This window comes from Ursus maritimus, unplaced genomic scaffold (genome assembly GCF_017311325.1).
Source record: "Ursus maritimus isolate PB19 unplaced genomic scaffold, ASM1731132v1 scaffold_2, whole genome shotgun sequence".
Taxonomy (NCBI): Eukaryota; Metazoa; Chordata; class Mammalia; order Carnivora; family Ursidae; genus Ursus; species Ursus maritimus.
This window is the reverse complement of record NW_024424452.1, coordinates 50272258-50286271: the sequence shown is the minus strand read 5'-3', so window position 1 is coordinate 50286271 and position 14014 is coordinate 50272258. Positions and strand designations below refer to the sequence as shown.

At 39.7% G+C, this 14014-nt stretch overlaps 1 long non-coding RNA gene across 3 annotated transcripts in view; it reads left to right on the top strand.

Annotated features, from left to right (window-relative positions):
• Positions 1-14014, top strand: part of LOC103658205 — a 54574-nt gene that overhangs the window by 37141 nt on the left and 3419 nt on the right. For 2 of the 3 annotated variants that reach the window (XR_567060.2, XR_567061.2), the window contains exons 5-7: positions 782-828; positions 4801-4960; positions 11292-11455. This is a non-coding gene — a long non-coding RNA (uncharacterized LOC103658205). The remainder of the gene's footprint in view (positions 1-781; positions 829-4800; positions 4961-11291; positions 11456-14014) is intronic. The other variant, XR_567062.2, reaches the window with a different exon arrangement.

Sequence of the window (14014 nt, the reverse complement as noted above, 5' to 3'; positions counted from 1 at the left end):
CTACTCTCTGCTTCTGTGAGTTCAACTTTTTTACCTTCCTCATATGAATAAAATCGTGCAGTATTTGCTTTTCTGTGTCTGCCTTGTTTCACTTAGCATAATGTCCTTCAGATTCCTCCATGTTGTCGTAAATGTCAGGATTTCCTTCTTTTGTAAGGCTGAGTAATATTCTAGTGTGTGTGTGTGTGTGTGTGTGTGTGTGTGAGACATTTTCTTTATTCATCAGTCAATAGACCCTTAGGTTGTTTCCATATTTTGATAGTCATGAATAAGGCTGCGATGAACATGAAGGTGCAGATATCTCTTAGAGATCCTAAATTTATCTCCTTTGGACATATACCCAGAAGTGAGATTGCTAGATCATATGGTAGTCCTATATATATGTACATTTTTTTTTTTGAGGAAACACTATACTGTTCTCCAGAATGACCGTCACAATTTACATTCCCACCAATCATGTACAAAGTTTCTCTTTTCTCCACATCCTCCTTAATACTTACCTCTAATCTTTTTGATAATAGCTATTCTAACAAGTGTGAGGTAATATTTCATTGTTGTTTCAATATGGATTCCCTTGATAATTACTGATGTTGAGCACCTTTTCATGTACTTGTTGGCCATTTGTATATCTTCTTTTCAGACGTGTTTTTTCAGTTCCCTTGTCCATTTTGCAATTGGGTTATTTGTTTCTTGCTATTGAGTTGTTTGAGTTCCTTATGTATTTTGGATATTAACCTCTTAGTACATACATGGTTTAAAAAGATTTTCTCCCATTTTGTAGGTTATCTCTTCACTCCGTTGATTGTTTCCTGTGTTGAGCAGGAACTGGTAAGTTGGATGTAACTCATTTATAAATTTTTGCTTTTGTTGCCTGTGTTTTTTGGGTCATATCCAAAAAAATCCTTGCCCAGACCAATGTTAAGAAGCTCTTTCCTGATGTTTTCTTCAGTAGTTTTATAGTTTCAGGTCTTACATTTAAGTCATTGATACATTTTGATTAGATTTTTGCATATGGTGTGAGGTAAGGGCCCAATTTCATTCTTCTGCATGTGGAGATTCAGTTATTGAAGACACTATCCTTTCCCTATTGTGTGTTATTGGCAGGAAGGTGCTCAGTTAATGGTAGCTTTTGTCTTGCTATTTTTAAGATTCATCAAAGTAAAATCTCTAACATATAGGCTTTTAGGAGAGGAAGCAGTTTCAGTACTAAGATGTCACAATTAAAAAAAAAAATTAAACTCACGAGTGTACTGGGGAATGTGAGCCACATGGACCCAAATTATTAATCCTTCTGCTTGCAAATCCATTTGACTGGAGCTGAATGTTCTAATAGAAAAATTAGAATAATTCAGAAATAACTCTGAGATTCAGTGAACACTTCGTAAATGCTTACTAAACATAAACAGACTCTACCAGGCACAGGAATTGTCAATAAAGTTTATCATATTATTGTGTTTGAGATGAGAAAAAGTTAAGATTCTGTGACTTATTTTTTATTCAAGTAATAAATTAACTAGTGAAAGCTGATTGAGTCATACAGAGAAAACAACTGGATGTCTTAGTTCTATAACAAATATTTTTCTTTTTTTTTTGAAGTTATTACTTTAATTTTTCTGTGCTTACATTGTTTTACCTTATATTTTGCAAAACCAGTCCTTGAGACAGGGCAATTGGGTTGTGCCCAGTTTTTCCCTATTATAAATGTACAGATATAAATACCGTTATTCACAAAATTTTTTTGTTTTAAATTATTTCCTTATGCATTACTAAAAGAAGCAGTTGTACATGAAAGGGATAAACAGTTCTAATAATTTTGCCCGTAGAGATTGGTGTAGAGACAGATTCTAAGTCACTGTGCTCTGCAGAATGGACCAGGAGGCCTGCCTTCCCATAAGCCCCTCCAGCAAGGGCTCTTATCCCTTTCATTTTAATCGAATAAGTGTTGTTTTATTTCATACCTAAATAATTTATTGAACATATTTATCAAAATCATTTTATTTATTTCTTATAAATTTATTCAAATGGATTCATTCATTCATTATAATGGTTTAAAAATTTTTTTTAATAATAATTTTTTATTATATTATGTTAGTCACCATACAGTACATCCCCAGTCTTTGATGTAAAGTTCCATGATTCATTACTTGCGCATAACACCCAGTGTACCATGCAATAATATGTGCCCTCCCCAATACCCATCACCAGCCTATCCCTTTCCCGCACCCCCCTCAAATATCTTTTTCTATGCAATTAAGAAAGGTTGTTTTATTTTTGAAAATCATTATGGAACAATTCATAATTTTAAAAGTGCATGCCCAGTTTTGGTTTTATTCATTCCTTAAAGTGACCCTATAAATTATAGGCTGTATGGTCTTGACTTTAGAGTCAAGCTGTACTAGAAAGGAATCATAGCTTCAACAATTTTTGGTTATGTGACCTGGTGCAAATAGTTTTACTTCCCTGAACTTTATTTATCTTCATATAAAAATTAAGCTAATAGTATTTACCATGTATGACCACTACAGAAATTAGTTTATGATAAATGCTTAGTGTTCTATTGGACACCATTGGAGGTGTTCAATTTATTGGGAACAATTGTTGTTGTTATAAGTTGGAGAGAGGTTAGTGATCCTGAGTTTATAGAATCTGAGACCCAAAGAGCTAAGTGGCTTACACTGTTTGGAGTGCACACTGTTACACCCTGTGTTTTAGAAGGTACCCGCTGAACACTGAGGAAGCTAGGCTCAGCCAACTCCATTGGCTACCTGCATCATGGCTGGTTGACTTATTTTATGTCTACTGTCTCATTGTGATACTAGATCTTTAAAAGTGCTTGGACTTCTTATTTAACTTTAATTTTGCTGCCTCAAGATATTACAGAATCACTTGATATGATCACTTTTAATTTTCGTTTTATTTCAGAGCTAACCTAAAAAAATTTAGTACCAGATTGTTAGATAATGATTGATAACGCTTGGTTTATAATGAATTGTATTAAGCTATAGCCTGCTGTACAATGATGACTGCCAAAACTTCATCACACTGCAGGGGTGGAAACTAGTTGGAGACTGCCCTGGGATTAGCCATCAAATCATCTGGAAACTGAGTAACTATCATGTGGCAGAGATTTATTTTTTTTGCAAAAAAAGTTTATGCTATTCTAACATTCTCTGAGATCAAATTTTAGGACTCTTAAGAACCTTGAAAAGGTGATAAATATTTGTGGTTCTTGCTTAGTCTCCATGGAGAGAAAGCGTTATACAATCACAGATATATATGGAGAGGGGTGGTGTATTTTTTCCATTATATAAGCCATTGGTTTGGATCCATAAACATTTTAGGCTTCCTTTCCTGGATACCTAAATTCAAAAGGGACATGGTTTTGTCCACTCAGTTAGATGAAAAATTAAGAAGTTAGATTCTAATAGTTCCTGAATTTTGCCTCAGAGAACTCAAATTTTTTATTTATAGCAGCTTGTCTTGAAAGTGCTAGTCAGTGGAATAGCCTTTGTCTGATGTTTTCCTTTTCCCCTAAGGGATCTATTATTAACGACAACAAAGAAACATGTTCAGTGTATTAATTAACTCATTTGTTCATATAACAAATATTTTTACATGCCTACTATGCAATGGCGTGATGGTAAGTCTCCTCTTTGGACTGAAAGCCCTTGATTTTTGGCATGTAGTGATTTCTGGGTGTGTACCTTCCCTCGTGGCTGATTTCCTGCTTTTGATGTAATGTCATTGAACACAAAGTTGGAGAGAGGTGAGCAGAATTGGCGCAGCTGTCGCAAGCCCACCCCTGACCCTATCTGACCTTATGTGTCACATACCTTGGAGATACATATATGTAATATCAGTACCAGAAGAAAATGGAACAATTCACCTAACTTTCCAGAAAAACCTAAATTGTTTAACTTATTTTTTATTCAGGCGATAAACTGAAATTCTAACCAACTAGAGTAATAAAAAAAAAAAACCCGAATGTTTTAATTTAGTTCGGTGCTCTGTCTCCATTCCCACGATCAACACAGATTATCCCACGAGTAATCTGCCGTTGATCAGTAGAAACATAATTAGTTCATAATTTTTGGCCATGTAATTGGATATTTGGAAATAAGATGGAAATGAAATTATGAATTTTCATCCATTCAACACAAACCATTGACCAGTGTGTACCTTTTGTGGTCGTTGATTTAGAACTGTCATGGTATTGAAATGAACGTCATCCCATCACTAAAATTCCTTCTTCACATCGATTGATCAAAGTAGTCTACTAAAGTTAAAGGTTCAGGACTTTGTGTTCTGTTGCATGGCTATGGCTTGCCTTTACTGGCAATTTGTTCATTATGTCATAAGGGAAATGAGTAATGGGGAATTGATGGATCAGTATAATCTCATGTGCCCTCTTGGAAAAAAAAAATCAAGAGTAAAAGCCCTACGGATGACAGGTCAACAGCATTTCTATAACATTGTGTGTGTGTGTGTGTGTGTGTGTGTGTGTATAGTTCCTTTCTGTATACTTTGAGACATTTAAACAATTTGTTGAACTCAATTGTATTGAGATTTTGTTTCTTGATTTTTTTTCAGTAAATATGTTAAAAGTATTTCCTCAGATAATAAAAAACTCTTTGTTACCCTCTTAATAGGTTCACAATAGTTCATATTCTGTGGGAAACATCATATTCCTAAACATTCTACAGTTTCAGACATTCGGGTGGTTTTTCACATTTTCCTTTTACTATGAAGGAGATGTCCTTGTCTAGAAATCTTTGGTCATGTGTCTGATTATCTCATTAGGTGAGATTCCTTGTCAAGGATATGAACAGCTGGAGGACTTCGGAGACACAAAGTCAAGTTGTTGTGCAGTGACATGGTCCTGGCATACCCGGTGTGGAGCCTTAGATGCTTCCTCACAGCATCAGGAACTGTAATTCCTAAAACCTCACTCTTTTGACAGGTGAAACGTGGTATATCATCTTAATTTGTCTTGAGAGCCCTAGTGAGGTTGATCATTGTTGGTGTGTTTATTACTCATTTGCATTTCCTCTTCCATGAGTTATCTGCTCATATCCTTTGCTCATCTGTTGAACTTTATATTGGTTTGATTGGGTCCTGTATCTAGTGAGAGTATCTAATGTTGTGTCTCATAGTTGATGCATATATCTTCCCCAGTTTACTTTTTTAATATTGGTTAGTATGTTCTTGTGATATACGGAAATGAAAGTGTTCATATTTTATTTATACTTTCCTTCTGCAATTTCTGCCATTGAATTTAAACTTAGCAAGTTCTTCTCCATTCAGATTGGATAAATATTTGTCAACATTTTTTTTTTGATTTTGTGATTTTTAGTTTTCTAAATATTTAAGTTTTTACTGTATTATATTGACGTCAGTGTAAATTATATAAATATAATTTAAGGATTAATATCTAAGGAATCATCCTAACATCAATTGTAGAGACTGCTTCCATCTTCCACTAATTTGTGATGTTATGGCTTTCATGTATTTAATATTTATTTATAGCAAGGTCTGTTTCTGAAACATTGGTTTTGTTCCATCTTTTTGTTTAATCTCGTGTCAGTACCATTCTTATTTAATTCTTACAACATTTTAATAACTTCTAGTACTAGTTGCCTCATCATCACTCCCATTTTAAAACTAAGTGGCTTAACTAGTTTATTTTTCCAAATTACTTTAAAATAGATTTTTAAAATCTATATTTGCAAGCTGGTACAGCCACTCTGGAAAACAGTACGGAGGTTTCTCAAAAAGTTAAAAATAGTGCTACCCTATGACCTAGCAATTGCACTACTAGGGATTTATCCAAAGGATACAAACATGATGATTCAAAGGGGCACCTGCACCCCAGTATTTATAGCAGCAATGTCCACAATAGCCAAACTATGGAAAGAGCCCAGATGTCCGTCAACAGATAAATGGATAGAGAAGATGTGGTGTGTGTGTGTGTGTATATATATAATGGAATATTACTCAGCCATCAAAAAGAAAGAAATCTTGCCATTTGCAATGACATGGGTGGAACTAGAAGGTATTATGCTAAGCAAAATAAGTCAGTCAGAGAAAGACAAATACCAGATGATTTCACTCGTATGTGGAATCTAAGAAACAAAACAATGAATATAGGGGAAGGGAATGAAAAATAAAATAAGATGAAATTAGAGAGGGAGACAAACCATAAGAGATTCTTAACTCTGAGAAACAAACTGAGGGCGGCAGGAGGAGGACGGTGGATGGGGAACAGGGTGACAGGTGTTAAGGAGAGCACGTGATGGAATGAGCACTGGGTGTTATATGCAACTGATGAATCACCAAACTCTACCTCTGAAACTCATAATATATTATATGTTAATGAAATTGAATTTAAATAAAAAATTAAAAAATAGAAACTACATTTGAAAAACTTTCTTTTTTTTAAATGTTTTTTTTAATTATGTTTCGAAAAACTTTCTGTTGGGATTTTGGTTATGGGTGTATTAAGCTTGTGTATTAATTTGGGAGGAATTGTCCTAGTAACATCATTTTAATATAAATGACAGTAGAATTATTTACGTTATAAAGTCAATACAAAAGGAGAACCAAAAGTCGAGGTGTAGAAGCACAGAACAGTGTGGAATGGCATCAGCAAATTAAACTTGGGTCAAGCCTCACTCATTTACGTTTACTGGCTGCGAAGTCTGGAGCAAGCCAAATCTTAAAAAATCTAAAGATTTTTCATCCTATTGTCTCATCTCTAACATGGGAGTAATATTGTCCCTGCTTACATCGTAGGGTTGTTGTGAGAACCGGGGAAGAGTAGGATTCTTAATGCCTTTTAGATTATTAAGATGTGTATATTTAAAAAATATGTAGGTTGTTTTGGTCCTCTAAAGTAAAAACTCCCCTCATACAGACACGTCCAGACCAGAACCTGAAAACTACAACTGATTTTCATCTCCTTGAGCTGGGAAACCTATAAAATAGGCTCACTCTCTACCTTGTCCTTTTAAACATCGAATTGTTTAATGAGACAGCTCATTTACAAAGACCTAAACTTTTTAATACTGAAAAGAATGTCTTTGAATTCTGTAAGTAGGAGGTGGGCAAGCCGATGGCTCCTGGCAGGAAAGCACATCATTTATCTTGAGCTCATCACCCTCCTTTAGGGGGCGTCCAGCCCTGATCACCCTGGGCTGTGTGGCTAGGCGCACAGAGCTCCGGCAGCCTCACACTGCTGCAGGCTGAGCCGGGGCCGCCTTGCCCAAGGCATCTGGAGGGCTCCCCTCCCCAGCCTGTGGTTTAGGAAGCTTAGCTTCTTCCCCTCGAGTGATGACTTTCTGCTGTCATTTTCAAACTACCTACTACTGTTTATTTGGAATCTAAACATCTGGGAAGCTTAAATGACCAAATTTGTTGAGGGCACAGCCTGAGCTCTAATTTTATGTCCATGAGACACTTGACAAGTAAACATGTTGATAGCAGGATTTATGAAAATGTAACCTCTGCAGTAGAATTTCGGGCCAGGAAGATTTAGTTCAATCTTCCATGGCACCGTTTGTGATGGAATTTTAGTTCTGAAAGAGACAGAAGGATCACTAGCTTAACCCTTTCAACTTGCAAAGAAGGAGCCTGATGCAGAGAGATGGGAACTTTTCTACGCCTTGTGGCCGGTCAGTGGCAGAGCTGGGAACGGAAAAGAAACTAGCTTTCTCGATTGTCTCCACACGGCTCCAATATTGCACCATTCTGGATATGGTACCAACGCAATGGAAAATGTGCAAGAGTGTGCTGTACTATCTGAGAAGAGGAAAGTTATGCCCAGTGACAGAGTATCTTAAAAATACGTGGCTCACAAGGTCTTCAAACCCAGTCCTTAAATGTCTGAAAGAAGTAGAAACATTGTGAAAATCAGATTGGCACCTTGAAGAGTCTCTTCTTGGGTTTTAGATATCTCCTTTCTCATTTATAGGAAGATATTTAATAGGAATAAATGTTTTTTACTTAGGGGGAAATACTGGGTTTGATCAAAACCCAGATTTCAAGCATATGAATGTGGGATTTGATTACCTCCGCAGCTGGTCTGGTCAGTTCTGCAGACTGGTTATTGCTCGAAGTGGGGACAGAGATGCTCTGCCTCCCCAAAGTCCTATGGCTGGCTTTCTGGACTCTTCTTTGTCTACCCCCTTCTGACTTAGCAACTGCAAGTTCCACTGTGTCCCCAACTGGAACTCTGCTTTTCATGGATTTAATTCCAACTTTTTAAAAGTTTTTTCAGCTTTGCTAATTTTGGACTCGGAATCTTTTTGTTCATGCTATTCCTTCTCTTGGAATAGGCAACTCCTCGTTCTCACCAACAGCTTTAGATAGGGATGGTCCTTCCTGGTTCTCAGTTTCTGGGGTCTCACCTCCATGTCACCTTGATTCTTACACCTTTTGGTGTTATCTCCCTAAGATATTTGTGAACCCTGGAAGGCTAGGGAATGCAAAACTTTCCTTGTGAGTAGCCCTGAGACTAGTAGGTGATCGCAAGGGGCATGATGAGCTGAAAAGGAAAAGATACAGTGGTGGGGACGGGAGAGAATCAAGTTGAGAGGCTGCTTCTATTTCTTGTCACAGAGCTCATTCCAGTCAGGTTTGACACAGCTCCCTCTATATCGATTCTTGAATTCTCATTACCACAAGTGAAATGACAGCCCCTGGGGTGTTCTCATTTCCCAAATTTCTCTGGCTTTATTTCATGGTCTCTTTCCTCCGAATGACCTTGTTTCTCTTTGAGTCATGGTAACAATTATTTGCTTTTCATATGTGTTTTTTTGCCCTCAAATAGTTTCAGGTATTTACTTTCAAGACCTACAAGGACTATTGTAAGAAAAACAAATGAGGCAGACAGGCTGTGGCTTGAGTAAAAAGTCTACCAGAGGCAAACTAGAATTGCCTCTCCTCTAAGCTTGTAATTCCCAATGACCTATCTCTATCATAACCAGTCATCTTGTATTATCATGATCTCTGCCTGTGTTTCTTTCTCTCATTAGTCTTTGAGCTCAGCTGTATTTATTTTTATGTGCCAAGAACCTAGCACAGTGTCTGATGTATAGTAAGTCCACAATAAATGTGTGTAGGATATTAAAAAAAAGTCATAGGTTTCTTAAAAAAAAAAAAAAACCAGCTTTGTAATAAGTGAGAACTCTCCCCAACTTTTTTCTCTTTCATTTTTTCTTTGATTTGTTTTCTTATAATAACAGACAAAATGATGGTCTGGCTACCTCAGGCAACAAAATGGCGTCTTCTTTCTCTACCTCACAACCTCCGAGTTTCCCTTGAATCTCACCTCTGCTTGTAATGTTTGCTTTGTCTGTGTGGTTGTGAGCATCTATCCTTTCTATTTAAGGTTGTGTGTAACCATTTGCTTTTATGGAAAAAAAAATTCTTGCAGCAATGGTTTGCTGAAGCTGGTGAAATGGATTGGTTTTGTTGACAAATAGTCTCAGTCTGAATTGCTGACATTTCTCAGCCCTCTGCTGGATTGCACAACATTGTGCAACTTTATGTGGAAATAAATGAGTTTATTAGCAATGAGCTGTGTGTTTGTGGCCGTGTCCGTGTATGATAATAAACATCTTTTGTGGGTACTTACAGCAATAATGACACCACTCTTTTTCAGTTCACCCTTTACCATAAACTATGCCATTATTCATTTCAGTGGGAGCATCTAACCTCAAAGAATGTTATGAGAGTAGCTTGTTGAAACAGAGTAATGGACAGTAGGCTCTGAGTAATCCTCCACTGGCAGGACTGTGTGATAGCTGAGCAGATGGTTTCTTCTCTGTTGGTGGTCTGTAATAGTTCTACTTGAAACCGTTCACATCTAACACAGCTTTGCCGCACTAGACCCAGGAAGTTTCAGTGACTGAAAACAGTGCGGTGTTTTCTGGCGTCAGCTCCAGTCGCTTGTGCGGTGAGCCTGTGCCTCCGGGCGTGCTTCCTGAGGCCATTCAGCTGGCCCGCAGTCTCTGCCCTCACACAGCACCCGTCTAAGATCACAGAACCAGCCCCTGAAGGTGCTCACGACTTCAAATGGCAGGAGCCCAGAAGCAAGCACAGGAGCAGACAGAGCTGAAGCTCAAGGAGGGTTGGAATAGTCGGGCTGGGTGGGGGTGCGGGGGAGTTAGCAAGGTTTGCAGAGAACACTTTGAGGGAGCTATGCCTTGAGCTCATGAATAGAAGTATTAGAAGTTATGGTCCACAAAAAGGGGTAGAGAGTATGTTCTAGTTTGCCTGGGTAGGGTCATACGGGAAGTTAAGGAGGAAGGAGCAATGGGCTCTGGGAGATGGAAGGGAAATGAAACCATTAGATAAGCAGGCCGGCTAAAATTCCCTCAGGAAAAAAAATGTGATTGCAATCGGTCTGAAACAGCAAAGACTTTTAGGTAAGACACTAAAACAGAAGCAGGATCCGGGCTCACTTCAACAAACATTCATTGTGCGTTTGCAGAGCACAGGGCTAGGTGGAGGACGAAGGGGAGTGGGAAGCGGTCCTGCCCTGAGTCAGAGACAGCTGTACATGGATTGCTTCAATATGCTGGGCTTCGTGCTGGGCCAGAGGTGTGCCCAGGGGGCCGTGGAAACACAGAGGTATAGGACCCAGTTTGACCTTGAGACAGGGGAGGAGGGAACAGTGAGGGGGAGCACAGGTGAATGTTAGAGGCAGAAGACTGATTCCCATCAGGAGGTCTGTGTGTGGTGGGGAGCGGCGAGGGGGCAGGGAAGGTTCTTACAGGTAGAGGGACCAGTTCGAAGACAGGCCATGAGGACACACGAAACCACATGATATTTGCTCATGTTGCTTTTGCTATGTTTGAGCCACTGGATCCTCAAGTCTGAGTGGAGCTGGGTGGGTGATGGGGGGACACAACGGGGACCAGGGCAGGAGCCGTGTTTCCATCATGGGAACTTATCCTGTGGGTACTGAGAGCCTGTGGGGGGCTTGCAGGCGACACTAGCATGGGGGACTTTAGAACAATCGTTCTGGCAGTAGTGAGAGGAAGGAGAGGAGGAGGGCGATGCTCTCGGCGTTCAGAGACTGCTTAGGTGAGGGGCTCTGTGGACTTGGCCAGGGCACAGCAGGGAGAAAGGAAAGGACCGATGGCTCTAGAAGCATTGTTCATTCCCAATTCTGAGGGTGCTGGAATTGTTAGGACACGGAGGAATAGGGAGAGGAAGGAGTCAGGGGGGACAGTGAGATTTCTGGCTTTGACGACTGAGTTCATGGCGCTGCCTCTGACTTCCCTCAGGTGTGGCCGGCTGAGGCGAGGGGCCTCGGTGGCATCCGTTCTCCGAGACGACCGGAAATGAATGTCTTTCCTTCCACCCACTAGCAGCTGGATTGTCAGAGGCCTGGCAGCTTAGCTCTCCTGGCTCCCTCCACCGCTGGGAGGCCAGGGATGCCGGCAGGCAGGTGAGTGTCTCTCAGGCTCTTCTTCCTCGTCTGCAGGTGATGGAAGTGACGCCAGGCCTGGCCAGCACTGTGAGGGCCACTCTGGAGAGAGAGGCCAAGCACCCTGGAGGGCTGGGCTCCTAGTGGGTGGCATGGTTCCTGCCACGGCTCCCTGTCCTTCTCTCTGCTCAGCCTTTTGTCCAGAGCGTGGGGCCATGGGGGGCTCTCGCTGTGAACGCGAATAGAGCAGACGCTCTGAACCAGCAGAGACGACTCAGCATTTCTGAGGGTTTGTCTGTGTGTTTAACTTTGAGTCAACATTATTCTAACACCTTTTAGTTCACTTAACATTTACCGTGGATAGTAGGTGGTACAGGGGCGCGGAGCCGGGAGGGGCCTTCGTGCCAGCAGGATCCCCTCCTGCAGCTCTAGGAAAGCCACGAGGAGATTTTGTTCCCCTCCTGGCAACTTTTTTTTTTTATTACAGTTGAGAAATTTAAGCAGATTTAGATGTTTTCTATTAAAAAAACGAAAAGAATAAGAAGGCCACAGTGGAATCTCCAACGGAGACACTGGTTGTGTTTCTCTATATGTGAAAGTCAGAAAGAAGCTAAGAAAAGGATGTCTTCCCCCCCTCCTCAGCCCACCCCCCCCCTTGCTATAAGCCACCAAGGCTCGGGGCTCACAGATGGGGAAAAAAACAGATACATTAGAGAAAAGTTCCTTAAAGTGCCCTGTGACTAACACTGTTTCCTACTGGTGACCGTAAAGAGCCAGAGCCCACTTGAGCCAGCCTTGGTTCTTCCAGAAGAGTCAGAAGGTTTCACATGAATTTTTTAACGTTGGAAAAACCAGTCAGGAGAAAAAAAACATGAGTTCTTCCTCCCTCCCCCTTTAATATCGTTTTCAGTAGCACAATGCATTTAAAGTAAGGCATAGTTTCCTCAGAGTAATATGGCTTCAGGACATGATTTAGATGGAAAATTTAAGTAAGATTAATGCAATTTATTATCCAACAGGATATCCCTACAAGCCACACTATTTGGCTGAATTTTAGATTCCCAATCTAATATTTCAGATGAGATTTCCAGATGGGTGTCTTATTCCTCTATTAGTTTAGTCAGGGTGATATAGAGTTTGTAAAACAGGAGAGGTTAAACTAGTTTTAACACTTGATTAATCATTGAAATTACTTTGTTACTGTTTGAATTCATTGACTTTTGTTTATTAAGTAACTCCCTAAAACCCAAAGCCAGCACAAACTAGAGGCACATTTCCAACTTTGCTAATTTATTTGATGACTTCTTCAAAGGAAAAAAAAATTTAAAGTAGTAAATTTATGGTTACATTGAAAGGTTGCTCAATGCTTGCCCCTTGCCTTGAGAGAAAGTGTGCGCTTGTAAGACTGAGGGCAACACACACACACACACACACACACACTGAACCCATACCCATATTCTAATTTCCTGAAACATTTCTGGACAGATAAATCTTTGAAAAGAAATTAGATGAATAATTATCAGAGCTTTTGCTACTTCCATCAAGAAACAGATGGATAGCACAGAAACTGTCCAAGGTGACAAACCACATATACATTCTAGCATTTTATAAAGCACTGGCAAGTCTATTAAGGGAGGTGAATTCCAGCACCCAGTGAGGCTCCCTGAATGGAGGGATGCGCTTTGGGGAAAGCACCATAGACAACTAAGCATGCTCGTGCTCCCGGCAGGACTCCGCTCGTAGCGTGCGGTGAAGGGGAGGGGCTAATTCAGAAAGTGGACAAAGCTCCAAACCAGAACTTCTTTTCGGGATATGAAAATTTCCTGAAGTCTGCGTTTGGTAAATTGATTACAATCTCTTTTCAGAGACCTATCAGGAGCAAACGAGTGAGCTGCAGACATAAATTTGAATTCCAGAGTCTCCGACTAACCCAACTCATAAATGAATTCCTAAATGCTGACTGAGCCAGAAGACCCAGCTTTGGAAAACCACTTGGCAGGAATCATTAGTTTCAAAATGAGATGAACTGCTCTATTTAGCCCTCATTCAAAACTTTACAGAAATGCCAGATTTCCATAAACACAGGTTTCCTTGAATTTCCAGGGCTTTGATTAACTGGTAGATGAGGGTGTCTCACAAATACAGATTTGTATGCAATATTCAGCTTGGACGAGACTGGGACTTGGAAACCAACACAAAGTGTTCCCTCTCCTCCCTAAGATGTTAACTCTTCCCTTGTTTTTCAGAAAGTGCTTTTTGTTACGTGAAGTTTGGAGAATTAAAAATTAGTCTATGGTTTAAAAACATGGCTATAGATCATATTCTTGTCATTTATGTCATCGTTTCTTAAGCTTTTCATGACTGATTGACAGCCCGCTGATTTATAGTGTGTCTTTAATGCCCCAAAGGAATGAGAGAATTAAAAAATACACTTCTGTCTCTGCTGAAAAAGGTCATAAAGTTGTGGCTTTCTACTAAGTAAAGAGATTGCTTGCAAAGAGATTTTTTTTTTGTTTTAATATGTTTTCATTTTTCCTTTTATGGCCGTTTTTCTGCATTGCTACTGGCACATTAGGCAAG